At 41.9% G+C, this 16,512-nt stretch overlaps 1 protein-coding gene across 6 annotated transcripts in view; it reads left to right on the top strand.

Moving 5' to 3' along the window:
* The window catches only part of LYN (LYN proto-oncogene, Src family tyrosine kinase), a 92,514-nt gene that overhangs the window by 12,900 nt on the left and 63,102 nt on the right, over positions 1-16,512 (top strand). Inside the window, exon 1 of one of the 6 annotated variants that reach the window (XM_037892598.2) lies at positions 16,230-16,447. The exons of 4 other annotated variants lie outside the window; for them this stretch is intronic. The gene's annotated coding sequence lies outside the window, so the exon portion shown is untranslated. Of the gene's footprint in view, positions 1-16,229; positions 16,448-16,512 lie in introns of those variants that run through there. One more of the 6 variants, XM_037892600.2, reaches the window with a different exon arrangement.

The raw sequence follows: 16,512 nt of genomic DNA, 5'->3' as shown, positions 1-16,512 counted from the left end.
TTGTCATTGAGGAAGTGAAAATTCCTTTGGTAAATATTCAGGAAGGGGAGGGAGGAGAAAGAGGAAGTTCGTCATTTGGATGCTTGGGGCTCAGCTGTTTCAATGCAAATTGCAAAAATGATTTGAATCTGCAGACAGCATGGTAACACCACATGCAAATGAAATTCAAAATAGGCTTTTGAAACTGCAAAATACCAAGGAACTTCTAAACTCTAGGCAGAGGCTAGATAGACGTTCTTATAGCGCTGGAGGGGTATTTTGTTTCCCCCTTTGCTTCTCAGTGCGTCCCCTGCTCTTTACGCTTTGTTTTTGTCGTCATTCTGTGCTCTCCATCTTCTTTTTCCTCATTCTGACCTTGCAAGCAGTGTGGCAGCTCTTCTTCTCTCTGTCATATCAGTTCCCCCACATTGCCTGAAAAATATGATCGAAGCAGGGAGACAAGCACCGATCTGGGAAGCATTAGCATACGTTAAGCAGAAAGGGGAACCCATCTATTCTTGGTGCTTGGCAGTCCACTCTGACTAGTTTTCAGCACAGTGGCTGAAGGAGAGGGGTTGAGTGGCAGTGTGCGGCATTCCCGTGCTGCTGGCAGGGCCGGGGGAAGCAGTGATCAGCAGTGTTATCACTAAGGCTGATGAAATGCATTTGCCTTGCTGTAGAACTTGCGACAGAAGCGGTGTGCTGTAGTGGAACTCTCTATCCTCTCTGCCATGGTACCTATCAATTCTGCTTGCTGAGCATCCTTAATGCTGTGCTGCTTTGAGTCTCTTTATTAGTTGATTTGATTTTTTTTTCTTGAAAAACTGCAGCGCCCTTTTGCTTTTACCCAGCTGTAGCAGTAACCTCATTCTGCTGTCTCTCTTGGTGTTTTTTATTTTTAAGCTCTTTCCCCGTTCCGGGTCTGTTGTTTTTCTTTCCCATCTGACTTGATCCTTTATCCTCTTAGGGCCTGTCTACAGTACAGGCAACTCATCTGACACAGTTACAAGAGCTCTTGATTTATACCCCACACTTCAGCTTTTCCCCCCCAAAAAAACCTTATCGACCATGTTTGTAGGTTAACGCATCTACCATACTGCCTTATTCTATGTGTATCACACCTGTGCAGCTATTCTAAAGTGCCTCAGAAGGAGCTAGGGGGCCTGAAGGATGTTTCATCTTGTGTAACCCTGCACTCTAAGACAGCCTAAGGAGAAAGGGGGACCAAGCAAACTAGTGACACAGCCGTGATAAAGAGGTCCTAGTGACGCTGCAAGCAGACTGTGCACTGAACCTGTTAGAGAAAGGTAGCTATGTGCCATTCTAGCCACTAGCAAGGGCAAAACACTTTCAACAGGGTATTAACTATGTTGTGTGTAGGCACAAGCTATCTTTGGAGCCAACCGTAGCCTGGACTATTTATAAGTTGTTAAAAACTGTGTGCAGACAGACAAGGCTTTGTCCAATGTCCGCTGCCTCTCCTATTTCCCTCCTGTTGCTTCCCCCTTCAGGAGTTGCTCTGGTAAGTTTTGCTTCACTTGTTCACAGTAGATTCTGTCCGATGAAGTGAGCTGTAGCTCACGAAAGCTCATGCTCAAATAAACTGGTTAGTCTCTAAGGTGCCACAAGTACTCCTTTTCTTTTTACGAATACAGACTAACACGGCTGTTACTCTGAAACTTACAAAAGCTGGTAATTGCACTGTGAAGTCAGCTGCTGTTTTACAGAGCCAGCACCCTGAGAAGCTGTTACTGGGAAGGGGAAAGAGAGGAAGAGCAGCAACAAGCCGAAAAAGCACTGACATGTGAGGGAGCTGGAGAAAGGTGTCTTCTATGAGAGGCTTCTGCTTCAGTGGGGGAGGTTAGCATATCTGGCTGCATTATTCATTATTTTTATTACCAGAGTGCCTAGGAGACATGGTGGTGGGCCAGAACCCCATTGTGCTAGGCACTGTACAAACACAGAACAAATAGGTGCAAAACTAAGCATAACTGAATTAAGCAAGAAAATTTGAAATAAACATTAGACTTTTCTGTGACAATAATGACGTGGGCTGTATTTGACAATGTACAGCAGAGTTTTCAAATAAACTGGAGAAATGTGTAACTTTATTTTCACTTTAAATTGACCTGATTTTTTAAAAAACATTATTTTTTTTGAATGCAAGTTTTAATGTTCTAAAACCAGACTGAATTATAAAAGTTATTCTAATGGAAGTCCACCCGACCCTTCACTGCTCGGTGAAAATGTATAAGTTACTGGAAAGCATGCAGGGCAAACTCTTGCTCTGTGTTGCTTAAAATCTTGCTCTAAATTGCTAGGGGCACTGAGTGGAGTAAATGGGCAGGAGTCTCTTCTGCCCCAATGGCACCTGCACATAAACAGGGAAAGCTTTCAGGTGAGTGCTCCCCATAGCCTTGTTATGCCCCTACTAGTGCTCCGCAGTCCTGTCACATAACAAAAAGAAAAGGAGTACTTGTGGCACTTTAGAGACTAACAAATTTATTTGAGCATAAGCTTTCGTGAGCTACAGCTCACTTCATCGGATGCTTATGCTCAAATAAATTTGTTAGTCACTAAGGTGCCACAAGTACTCCTTTTCTTTTTGCGAATACAGACTAACATGGCTGCTACTCTGAAACCTGTCTCATAACAGAATCCTAGAAGGAGCCACTTTCTTCTAACATTGAATATGGAATGTTTTTAATAATAATGAAATTGGTGTTATTCCTATCACTAGTCTGTCTCTCTGCTTCTGCCTAGAAATTTCCCCAATCCTGCCTAGCTTCTTGGTACAGATTTAAAGAAACAGTAGATATAGGCCTGGCCTACACTTAACAGTTAGGTTGACCTCACTGTGGTGCTCAGTGATATTTAAATATCACATCTCTGAGCGCCATAGCTTCGCTGACCTAACTCCCAGTGTACATATGGTTAGCCAATAGAAGAATTCTTTCATTGTCTGCTCAGAGAGGTTACCTACAGGGATGGAAAAACTCCTTCCATTGCTTTAGGAAGCATCTATGCTACAGAGCAGCATGGTGCCAGAGCTATGTCACTGCAGTGCTGGTAATTTGGATACGGCCATATTCTGAAAGAGGCATGTTCGGCTTGCTTGGAGGCATGATCAGGTCATTTTTTCCAATGTGCGCACAGACCGGCAGCCGATGGCTCATGGACTGGCACTGGTCTGCAGACCACCACTTTGAGTAGCACTGCTTTAGGGTGTCCAAGAACACTTTTCCTGCACATGGCCTCTCCTCCAAATCATGGAGTATGTGTGTCTGTCTCTCCGCACTTCTCCTCCCTCCCCTGCCCCGGGAAGCCAGCTTTTTTCTTCCTTGGTCCTGCAATCAAAAATGACCCCTCTGCTACAAAAGCATGCCCCTTTTGTTGTTCTTCCCTGCCCAAAGCCTCCTGTGTCTTTTAAAACCAGCATTGTCACCTCTCTCCCTTTTGTTCCCCTGTTAGGTATTTTTCACTCTCCACTCCCCACTTTCTGCAGAGATAAACTTGGTTTTCCAGCTCAGGCACCCTTCTTAGCATATCCATTGTTTGGGCAGTGCCTAATTGTTAAGGTTAATGTCTTCTTTTGTTTGTTCTGTATCTTCTTCCAGATAGGGTGGACGATATGTGTTAAGGGACCTTATTAGCTTATAATTGAGTACATACTGAGGCAGTTAATGACAGAGCGATTTCATAAAATTAGAATTAATGAATTGTATGTAGACAGAGTCCTCAAATTGTCATATTTCCTACTCTCTACTCTATTTTGGATCGCTCACTGGGGCCAATATGAAGTTTGTACAGAGACCAAATACTGCATCCGATGAAGTGAGCTGTAGCTCATGAAAGCTTATGCTCAAATACATATGTTAGTCGCTAAGGTGCCACAAGTACTCCTTTTCTTTTTGCGGATACAGACTAACACGGTTGCTACTCTGAAACCTGCCTTTACATAGTAACTAAACTTTTATTTATTATTTGTTCGGTACCTTATTGTCACACTCGGTAAGAAATTCTGCTCCCCTTTAGGCCACCACTATTTCTGCCCATTGTTTCTCCACCTTCCCCATCTTCCTTTATCTGTTTCTCTCCCTCTGTCTTGTTATGTATCTAACCTGTTCTTCCTTCTACATTTCCTTCCCAGCAGCAACCCCAATTCTGATTCTTGTGATACAGCTATAAAATTCACTCTCTTTATATACCCTTGCAATGCAAACTTGAGGATTAAGCCTGCAAACACCACGGAGCCTACTTTACTACTTAAGGCCAGGCTCCTGCAATTTGTTGTGGGTAGGCAGACTGCAACTCCCACATCAAGACCCATCACCGTCAACGACGCTCCATGTCCGTGGGTCATTCTGCCCAGTTGTAATGAATTGCAGGACTGGGCCGAAGACAATGGGACTATTGGTGGGAGTAAGTGATTGCAGGAATAGGCCCTTGAGGATGAAAAAGAATCAGAATCAGTACAAACTATTACAATTGCATTGAAACCAATCATCATAGCTTGTGAAAATGGAAATAAAAATATTCAAAGACTGAAAACAAGAAATGGCCAGTCACATTCAAAATCATAACAGTGGAATATTAAGGCTGATTCATATAAAATCCATCTGACATATGAGTGCTCCAGTTTCTGCAAATGGGAAAAGATTTAGCATCTTCCAATGCAAGAGAGAAACACATGTGTGACCATTAAATTGCATCCTGAATCTGGCTGGAGAGAGTTCCATGTAATTCAGAACTGTATTTCAGAACCCTTTATTTTAACCTAGCAAAACTTCATGTGTGTAGTTTTAAGCCTTTTGCAAAAACCAAGTTTTGTGCTAGGCTGCCAGACTTGAGGCATCAACAATTTGCTGTCCTCTTAACTCACCTTTGTGGCTATGTAATAATAAAACTTGGCACTTAACATAGTTTTGCAAATATTAATCACCATAAAATACTGGAGGTACTATGTCTAGTGATTGGAACATGGGACTGAGTCACAGCTCTTGGATTTTATTTCTAGCTCTGCTAATGACTCCATATGTGAACATGTACTTCACCCTTTTGTGCCTTCATTTGCCTGACTGGAAAGGGTGCAATAATACTTACTCCCCTGAGGATGGCTGTGAGAGTTAGGAGTAAAACCAGCTGCCTCTTTCTTCCTTCACCACCACCATGGAAGGCTCTTGTGCAGTGGAGATGGTGTGGGAGGATTGCTGTCCGCCTGTCAGCACATCTCACCACCACCTGCCTGGGCATTGCTTTGCCGGAGAGGGTGGAGCTGGGTATGGGTGGGAGATATGCAGGCAGTGTGCACATTCATTCTTAAATTCCAACTCTTAAAGAATTTCTGGGGTTTTGTTTTAATATTTTGTCTACATCTTCCAGTTCATGTAGTCCTTTGTCTCATTTGGCTAGATTTGTACTGGTGGCTGAGACAACTTCCAAAAGATTGCTACAGCTTACTTAGCTGAGATAAACAAGTTATCAACCTAAGCAGGCTACTGTTTCATGCTTTCAAGGGATTATTATAAACACAGTTTAAAGTTGTGCAAAAAAAAAGAGTTGTTTATAAATTAACTCCCCCAAAAAGTCATACCATGGAGCTCAATCTTCCTCCAACAGAATTCAAGGGGAGGTTTGCCATTGACATCAATGGGGGTGAGTTCAGGTGCCTCTAACTTGACAGCTTGCACAGTTAATCAATACTGTATGTTTTTACATTATCAGTAACAAGATGGAAATGTCATGAGATTTTTTCTCTGTGGTTGTGTAACTTGCAGGCACTAGATTCAGCACTGTCGTATTTTCAAGGACTTTTCCGATTTCCTCCTAAAACAATTCTGGTTTGCAAAATCAAAACAGAGTTCCAAGAGGAACTGCAATCTAAAATAATGGTGTTAGTTTAGTTCAAACTAGACAACTTGGGACAAAATGTTCAAACCCGAGTGTCTCTTGTTTGGGTCCTAAATCCATATTGGGCACATAAATACAATGTACTGAGCTTCAGAAGTGTTGAGCATGCATTGACGTCAATATAGCTGTATTGAGAAGCCATATAAAGAGGTCCACTAGAAAATGAAAGCTCCTTCCCCTTGTCTATAATAGAATTATATGTTGATTTTTTTTTCAGGTGTGATTGTTTTTGCTTATTGAAGTGGCTGAAAGAGTTTGAGAATTTTTCATTTGCTAGATCTATCAGTATGAATGTCACTTTTAGCTCTAAGTACTTTTACATATTTATAAATACAGGTTTGACAAAATAGAAATAAGCCTGCAGAAAACCTTCTTGACCCCAGCATCTCTTTCATTAAGTCCACCATTAAAGACTCCATCATGGACGTTCTTCAAGGAGTTTTCCTCCTTCATGTCATCACTGGCATGTCATGATGTAGCTTGATGATGCTTCATGAGCCCCATATCCATTTTCAGATAGCTGTGGAGCACTCCTTGCAGGAAGCAAGTTCATTCCAAGAAAATAGAAATTACCCTAGGAAAGACAGGGTCGGTAACCGAACTGTCAGAGATATAGTACGCTGAAGTAAGAACAGATGGTGGATTTGCGATAGTGTCCATTAAGGATCCACCCTGATGACTAGTCAAAGAAACCATTCCCTGAGACACGTGCAGGTGCCATATTTGATTAGACTGAAAATTTTGGGACCCACAGGTACAAATTTACATACACACTCATGAAGGGAAGAGAGGGTTCATTTTAATCATCACTTAAGGTGCAATCTGATGATGCTCCCCTGAGCATTGACTAGGCCACAGGTTCTACTAGCTTTGTCTACATAGGAGGGGTGAGTAAAATAAATGAAGAAACTTCTTGCTTAATCCTCCCTTCCATCCATTCCTCTTGTAACAATGAGGCCAAGTTTCAAATAAATCCAGACAAAAGCTTTGTATTTGTTGGAATGAATACTAATGTTTTGCATCTTTATAAATTAGGCATTTTGCCTTGGTATAAATATTCTAGATGCACAAAGTTAAACTACATCCTGCACTGGGAGGGTCTGGGTGCATGGGAGTGTGCATGCATGCGTGCATGGTGGGATGGGATAGGGGTTTCGGCGCTGTAATTCAGACAGAATACAGAACAGACTATGTGAAAGGGAAGCAGCTCAAGTTCACTTTAAGCAGGAAGTGCTTAAGTTTCCATGGAAACTGCAAGGAGCTCTGTCCATCCATGTTCCTATAGAGCAGTGGTTCTTCAACCAGGAGTATGCGTACCCCTGGGGGGTACGCAGAGGTCTTCTAGGGGGTACATCAATTCAGTTAGATATATGCCTAGTTTTACAACAGGCTACATAAAAAGCACTAGTGAAGTCAGTACAAACTAAAATTTCATACAGACAGAATGGGAAAGTAAGCAATTTTTCAGTAATAGTGTGCTGTGACACATTTGTGTTTTTATGTCTGATTTTTGTAACCAAGAAGTTTTTAAGTGAGGTGAAACTCGGGGTATGCAAGACAAATCAGACTCCTGAAAGGGGTACACGGTCTGGAAAGATTGAGAACCACTGATATAGAAGAATAGTTTATTACTACTGGTATTTCATGACGTTCTCTCAAGTTCTACAGAATACCACAGTGCCTTAAGGCCCATAAATTGTGATTTCTGTTGCCAGTTTCTCACAATGCTTTGTTTAAACATTTTAAAAAAAATAAAAATTCAGGACCATATTGTGAACCCCTTACTCCCATTGGTGAGCATTTATATGCATAAATCTCAGTGTGACTTCTTGTATGTTTAGGTGTTCCCCAATAGGAGTAAGGTATTTGCAATTTGTTTCTAAACTTTAACCCACTGATACAACTAGATTCCAATCTGGATAATCCAGTGCCAGGAATTTACTCTTCAATTTCAGTTGGAAATGGAGTTTTCAACCTAATCAGTTGTGAAATATTGTTGTGTGCCACTAAATACAGCTTTATTTCACTTCAATGTTGGATGCATTTTAGTGGTGGGGAAAGTGATTCCATGTGTGTAAAATATAGTTTTTATGGCACTTTAAATCTGTAAATTGCTTTGGCATCCTTCCTAAACGTCGTTAGTATGATGATACAATTTTGTTTTTACCAGTGGTCCATTTTATCTGATCCCTTTTGAAGATTTGGCTAAAGTTGTTAATTCTGTTATGATAAATTAATACCTTATTTCCCCTTCCTTCTTCTTCTTCAAGAACATTAAATACAAAGGAAAAAAGTAAAAAAAGGTGTAATTGCCTAGGGACTGGTGAAATTGATTCATTGGTGATATTGATTCAAAATCCTGGAGGATGCAGTTCAGGCAAAGAATTGCAATAAAATAAAGTGTTACCACATCAGAAAACAGATGTTAGCTTATCATAAAACACAAGTTTAATATTGGTGCCAGAAATGACGACATAAAGCTGGAACATGTTCCTAATTCTTTAAGTCCATAATTCATAAAATCCATTATGTAATTCTTTACGAATTTCTATAATGTTAACAACATGGCAACCTCTCTGTGGAGAGATGTTTTAATATTTTATTAAAAGAAACAAGGAAAAGCTGAATTTATGGTTCATATAAATTCAGTTGTCCTTCCCTTTAATTAAAGCTACTTTTATTTCATTTCAAAATAATCTTTCCATCTTTCAAATTGTAGTAATGACATGATTATAGGTCCTATTTAATACTCCTTGTTTATGTTTTGCCTGGGTAAAGAATGATATCAGGCCAAGTTTCTAACGAGTCTAGACAAAAGGTGAGAGGGATTTATGGAAAGCCAAAGGAGTTTTGCCTGGGAAGGAGTTTTCTTTAGGTCCTTGTAAGAGTTACTTCCACGTAGAGATGGTCTTGTTGTTATTGATTTCTATTATGGTAGTGCCTGAGTGTCCTAACCAAGATCGGGATCCGATTTTGCTTGGTACTATATAAACATAAAGTACATGTATGCGTAAACTGCAGTCAAGAGGTGTGAGTGCAGAACTTGTAGAAATACCCAAGCTTGCTTTGATCAAAACTAATTCAAGTAGCAATAGCAGCATGGGCAGAGGTCACTTGTGTACATACTGAGGGTCCTGGGTGGATGGGCTAGCGTGTGGAGCCACTTCACTGCTATTGTTACTCAAGCTAGTTTTGATCTAGCTAGATCAAAGATTGCTCAGGTATGCCTACAAATGCTGCAATCACACCACCCAGTTGCACAGTAGCGGGGAGAAACTCCCTGTCCCAAAGAAGAACTGTAATTTTAGATGCAAAGCCCTCTTAATAATTAGTGTCCCAAATGTGTGCATGGCTTCTTAGTAGCGTCCCTTACATCCAAGACATAGTTGGAAAACTAAGTCAGTCTTTGAAATGAAAATCATTTATTTTATTGTGTATTGAATGAATTGTGAGCACTATAGTGCGCACATCTTTGCTGCTTTGTGTGTGATAGAGGTCTTCTGGTTTATAAATAGAAATGATACAGTTTATTATATTTCACTTCCTGATTCACTAATGAATAATTCCCTGTCAATGCTATGTTCCCATGAACTGTTCTTTGCTCTGTTCCTTTTTAACTGCTAAAAACTCCAATTTCAGCAATCCTCAGTTGTCTTCCTCTGTGCAACATTGCTCAACTCCAGGTTATGCAAGTTTTAAAAAAATATTTAGCAGTCCAGTGGCTCCTTTTACCTTAGTAACACAGTGAAGGACAACCTTCCACTGTAAATATTTGATTAGGCTTTTTATGAGCAAATGAGTGATTTGTTAAGAATGATAAGACTATAGCTTGAATCTTTGTTTTCTACACTTAGCTTTATCCATATGCTCCATGCTGTCTGGAAATACATAGTAAATTATCAGAGGGGTACGGTGTTAGTCTGTATCCACAAAAACAGTGAGGAGTCCAGTGGCATTTTAAAGACTAACAGATTTATTTGGGCATAAGCTTTCGTGGGTAAAAACCTCCACTTCTCAGATGCACAGTAACTTATGGTCCCTGCCCCAGACAGCTTACAATAAAAAGGCCCTATCTTGTTCCCAATGAAGTCAGTGTGAATTTTCCATGTGCACAGGATTGAACCATAAATGAAATGATACTGTTGAATAAACAGGAAGAAATTTGGTCTGCAATCTGTGCATATATCCTTGGGAGATCATCATGGAAAAGTGAAGTGTTTAGATATTGTAGTGATGGGTTTTATGCAAGTATCAAATGATCTAATAGAATTGTAATTTTAAAGGTGCATAACATGGGAATTTTGGATTTTGACTTGAGTGTAAGCAAGTTTAAGAAAATCCCATGGTACCTTCATAACTTATTTCTCAACCTATATAATCCTTTACTTTGATGGAGTTACACTAGGAATTAATATGTCCCATTGTTTTTGGCTGGCTCCAAATATATACATATTAAAATATAATTTGGCTTTATCTCATTTTTCCCAGATAAAGATTAGGAAAAGTGCAAGAATTCTAGAAATGTTATTATCAGAAGAGAGACCAGGTACAGTAATGGACTTCAGAAAGACTCTAACTCTCCCTAAGGTTGCCAAGTGTCCGGTTTTTGACTGGAAAGTCCAGTTGAAAAGGGAACCTGGCAGTGTCTGGTCACCATGGGGCAGAGGGAGGCACCAGGTCATTAACCTGCACCAACTCCTGCTGAGCCGGCGCCGCCATCTCCTACCTGCAGGCAGGGGCAGCTCCCACGCCAGTCCTGGAGCAGATGGAGTCCTGCTGGGGGGTGAGGGAAGAGGTGGAGACGATCCAGTGACAAGTGGGGTGGGGGAAAGCAGCGAGTGATGGGGAGGGGGGAAGAGGAGTGGGTGGGGGGCAGGGCCTGGGGAAGATGCAGAGCAGGGGCGGGGCCTTGGGATGAAGAGGCGGGGTGGAAAGGCAGGGCCTCAGGGGGTCTGGTTTTCAGCCACTAGAAAGCTGGCAACCCTACTTCTCATGTCAGGGGGACTGATGTCACAGGCAAAAGATTCTTGGGACCAATTCAGATCTCATGTAAAATGGTGCAAATTCATTAATTTCAAGGGAGCAGCACATATTTGCACCAAGTCTGAGTACGGGGCTCTGCCTGGTAAAGTCTGAGTAGAGTTCAGCCTTCGCTAACACTTCACATGTTGAATGGACTGCTTGTGGGGTCGGGGGAGCAGAGGAGGGGAGAAGCATGATATGGAAATGCAGTGCCCTTTAGTGTAATGTTCTGTGGTGCATGTGTCCAGGTAAGGGATTGGATTAAAATGAGGAGGGAATATGAGGGTGGTGGGCTGGGCCAATAAGAATGAATTAAATAAAGAGGGGATTAAAATAGATGAGACTGGAAGTGAATAATATATGCATAAGGATTTCAGCAGAAAGTCAGTCAATGTTCCAGAGGCGATGTTCTGAAAACTAGTGTAAAAGGGAGATTTAGGAAAGGAAACAAGGTTTGGATGAAGATTGACTCAAAGATTTCTGGGCTTGGGTGGCCAGGGAATGTCCTGAGTTAATGAGAATGGAATCAGAAACATGCAGTAGGCCAAAAATCCTTTTTATGGGCCATGGTGGAATATAGAATCATAGAAATGAAGGGCTGGAAAGGACCTCGAGAAATCATCTAGTCCAGCCCCCCGCGCTGAGGCAGGACCAAGTCAAGTTGGACTGGGCAAACACTTGTCAGGGATGGTCTATCTCCAGTGATTCCACAATCTCTATTGGAAGCCTATTTCAGAACTTAACCACCGTTTTAGTCAGAAAGTTTTTCCTAATATCTAGCCTAAATCTCCCTTTCTGCATATTAAGTCTATTACTTGTTCTCTATGTCCGCTGAAGGTAGGACAAGAATTGATCACAGTCCTCTTTATAACAGCCCTTAATACAGGGTGGGCAAACTTTTTGGCCTGACGGCCACATCAGGATTCCAAAACTGTATGGAGGACCGGGTAGGGAAGGCTGTGCCTCCCCAAACAGCCTGGTCCCCGCCCCCTCCCACTTCCCACCCCCTGACTGCCCACCTCAGAACTCCCGACCCATCCAACCCCCCCTGTTCTTTGTCCCCCTGATTGCCCCCTCCCGGGACCCCCTGCCCCAACAGCTCCCTCTGGGATCCCACTTTCTATCCAACCCCCCTGCTTCCTGTCCCCTGATTGCCCTGACCCCTATCCACACCCCTGCCCCCTGACAGGCCCCCCAGGACTCCTGCGCCTATCCAATCACTCCCTGTCCCCTGACTGCCCCCCGGAACCCCCTGCCCCTTATCCAACCCTCCCGCTTCTCACCCCCTTACCATGCTGCTCAGAGTACCAGGACTGGCGGCCACGCCACCTGGCTGGAGCCAGCCATGCTGCTGCGCAGTCTAGAGCACCGGGGCAGGCCGGCGGCTCTCGCAGCTGCACTGCCCGGCAGGAGCTCGCAGCCCCGCCACCTAGAGTGCTGGCGGCATGGCTAGCTGAGGCTGTGGGGAGAGGGGACAGCAGGGGAGGGGCCGGGGGCTAGCATCCCTGGCCTGGAGCTCAAGAGCCAGGCATGATGGTCCCACGGGCCGGATGTGGCCCACTGGCTGTAGTTTGCCCACCTCTGCCTTAATATATATGAAGACTGTTGTCAGCTCCCTCATCAGTCTTCTCTTCTCAAGACTAAACTTGCCATTTTTTAACCTTTCCTCATACGTCAGGTTTTCTAAGCCTTTTATCATTTTTTGTTGTCTTCCTCTGGATTTCCTACAGTTTGTCCACATCTTTCCTAAAGTGTGGTGCCAAGAATTGGACACAGTACTCCAGCTGAGGACTCCCCAGTGCCAAGTAGAGCAGGACAATTACCTCCTGTGTCTTACATAGGATACTCCTGTTAATACACCCCAGAATATCAGCCTTTTCCACAAATGCACCACATCGTTGACTCATATTCATCAGATGCTTTTCCAGAAGGACTACTACATAGCCAGTTATTCCCCATTTTGTAGTTGTACATTTTATTCCACCCCCCCCCCCCGCCCCAGTGGAGTACTTTGCAATGTCTTTATTGAATTTCATCTTGTTGAATTGAAACACATTCTCCAATTTGTCAAGGTCCTTTTGAATTCGAATCCTGTCCTCCTCCAAAGTTCTTGCAAGCCCTCTCAGCTTGGTGTCATCTGCATATTTTATAAGCATACTCTTCATTACCCAAGTCATTAATGAAAATATTGAATAGTAACAGACTCGGGACTGACACCTGTGGGACCCCACTAGAGAGAGATTCCCAGTTTGACAGAGAACTATTCATAACTACTCTTTGAGTGTGGTCTTTCAACCAGTTGTGTACTCACCTTACAGTAACTTAATCTAGACTGCATTTCCCTAGTTTGCTTATGAGAATGTCATGTGGGATTGTGTGAAAACCTTTACTAAAATCAAGGATATCACAACTATTGCTTACCCCATCATTCATTAGGCCAGTAACCCTGTCAAAGAAGGAAATTAGGTTGCTTTGGCATCGTTTGCTCTTGACAAATCCATGCTGCCTATTCCTTATAACCCTATTATCCTCTAGGTGTTTACAAACTGTGTGCTTAACAGTTTGTTCCAGTATCTTTCCAGGGATCAAAGTTAGGCTGATTGGTCTATAATTTCCTGGGTCATCTTTGTTCCCCTTTTTAAAGATAGGTACTATGTTTGTTTGCTCTTCTCTTGTCCTCACGTACCTCACCCATTTTCCATGAGTTCTCAAAGATAATTGCTAACATTTTTGAGATTGCTTCAGCTAGCTCCTCAAGTACCCTAGGATGAATTTCATCACACCCTGTCGATTTGAATACATCTAAATATTCTTTAACCTGTTCTTTTCCTATTTTGGCTTGTGTTCCTTCCCTCTTCTTGTTAATATTAATTGTGTTGAGTATCTGGTCACCATTAACCCTTTTTTGCGAAGGCAAAAAAATAGGCATTAAATGTCTCCGTCTTCTTGATGTAATCTATTATTAGCTTTCCTTCCGTGCTAAGTAGAGGACCTACACTTTCCTTCATCTTTCTCTTGCTCATAACATATTTAAAGAACATCTTCTTGCACCTTTTATGGGAACTGGCTTGAATAAAACAAAAACCTAAATGTTTTTTAAGATTTGAATTCATGAACCCCCAAATTTACTCCCTCCCTATGGCCCCCCCACTCTACTAACATTCGTTCTTACCGTTGTGTTAGGCAGCAGGTTTAAAAGTATGCTGCCGGATCCAAGTAAATCTATGCTGAGCCCTAGTGCCTTGATTTAAATTTTTCTGTTGTGTTCTCTGGAGGCAGATATGCTACAGACTGCATCAAGTGACAGTGTACCAGAAGTGTGATACTTTTAGGGCCCTCAAAGATGGAAGTGAGCCCTTACTGTGGAGTTGGTCCTTATAACACAGGCAGGAGAGAGCTGCAGTACTGAAAAACAGGGTCCTAGAAATACTCTGGTAAGAGGAAGTGGTCTTTGCTAGGCTGGACAGGAGAAAAAAGGTCACATGAACTGAATTTCCAAACCTTTTAAGGTTTTCCCATCACTACTTTTGCCTAGAAAAGGAGGCTTCAATATTTGAATAAATCTCTTTTAGATGGTTATGATGGAGACACCAAGAAAACAAGGGTCATCACTGGAAAATTTTAAATCGTGATTGTTTTTTTTCAGAAAGACATACTCTAGTTCAAACTTGAATTAATTCAGGGAAGTCCTCTAGCCTGTTTTTATACAGGAGGTCAGACTGGAGAGTCAGGCAGCCTGGGGAGGCAACTGGCCCAGTAGTCTTGAAGCCCTGGGCTCCCAGGCCCGGGGGCAGTCTGTATGGCAGGGCTGCCCAAGAGCCCTAGACCCTGGAAGCCCATTGCAGGACTTCCAGGCTCCCAACTCTGTGGCAGAAAGGAGTTCCAAGCTCTGTGCTGCGGAACAAGGAGCCTTCATTCCGAGAACCCAGTTCTGGCTAGAGCCAATTCTCTCTAGGCTTTTGGGACTTCAAGGCACCTGGATGCACTGCAGGGAGCCAGAAAGCCCTGGCATGGTGAGGCTACCTGGAAATATGAATCCTGGAAACCTGGAGGACCCTGGCTCCAGTGCAGTATGAATGGTGGGGCTCTCAAGCAGCACGCCACGTGGGCTGGCAGGGAACCAGGCAGATTTCTGACCGAAACCTTCCCGTGATTCACTAAAATTCATTGAACCTGATTTGCTTTCATGAGACATTTTGGGTTTAATGAACCAGCATTTTCCAAGAAAATTTTGTTTTGTTATGAAATTTCCAACCAGCTCTATGTCTGGCCTTATAAACTCTGAAAAGAGAACAGAACAATCAGTGTAAAAAGCCACACTGAGAGAAAGTGGGAAAAGACTAGAGAGAGAGAGAGAGAGAGAGAGAGAGATTTTGTTTTCAGCTTTCTAAGGGTATACTAATACAATTTAAAATTATAAAAAGATGCACTCACCTGTCACTTTAATTTAACCTTTTTGGAATGTGCAGGTGAAAAATAGGTTGTTTTCAATTCTAGATTCAGAGTTCTAAATGCAAAGCATTGCCCAATGATGACTTTTTGGATCTTGGATTTTAAAAAAACAACAACATTGTTCCTTCACAGCAGATTGCACAGTTAAGATATGAAATATAATTCACAAAAACAAATATTTTAGTCTCCTGCAACAGGCAGGCAGTAGAAATAACTGTTTAGATGATTATAACTTTAAACAATAAAGAGTTATCCTACCATCTATAAAGCTTGCAATGACATATAAACGTCTTATTTGTACAGTAAGTATCCATATAAATAGACATTTATTAAGAGTTATCTATATCTTATCACCGCTTTGGGATTGTTTAGTCAGCTCCTTGAATAGTTACTATTAGGCAGTTTGCATACTGTATGTTAGTGCATTTACTAATCGGAGGATATTAATTTTATAACAACTTTTAAAAAGCTATTATAAAAATATTTTAGTCAGTTTATACAAAGATTAAACTAAAACCACTCTAAGTGATTGAAAAATGTGTTGGGATTTGAGAAGCACTTTAGTAAAAAGTGATTGGTTAAGAAAAGCCCAGGCATTCAAGTTGATTTAGGAAACAGTTGTTAACTCACAGCACAATTAATATGTATAACAAACATCACTAGAAGAGGCAACCATAAAAATATTGAAAAATGTGTAAGATATAGATGACTGAGGTAGATAAGCACTTAGAGGAAGCAAAATATCACAGGCTACAGAGGCGGTAGTGGATGGACCTGTAATGGTCATGTGATCTTCCACTATGAGTATTAGGCTAAAATATTTGTGGTTTTAGTTAAATTACATTGCTGGTACTGAAGCAAAAGGCAGATAGAACAGCTGTGTTTGTCAGAAGGACAGCAGCTTTTAAAATCCAAACAAGCACATTGTAGGCAGTTTCTGGTCCCTGATATCTACTCGAAATCAAAGAGAAAGCTAAGCAAAGAGAAGAGATAAAATATTACTGGAGTGAGATGATATGCTGGCAGATGATAATTGTCTTGAATTCTTTTTGAATCCTACATCTTTGCAGGCATCAAAAGAAAGGTTGGTGATTATGAAACAACCTGTTAGAGGAAGCTCATAGTTATCTTTGGTGTGTGTTTGAAAGA

This window comes from Chelonia mydas, chromosome 2 (assembly GCF_015237465.2).
Source record: "Chelonia mydas isolate rCheMyd1 chromosome 2, rCheMyd1.pri.v2, whole genome shotgun sequence".
NCBI lineage: Eukaryota > Metazoa > Chordata > Testudines > Cheloniidae > Chelonia > Chelonia mydas.
Note: the sequence above shows the minus strand (reverse complement) of the source record. Positions and strands in the feature narration are given on the sequence as shown.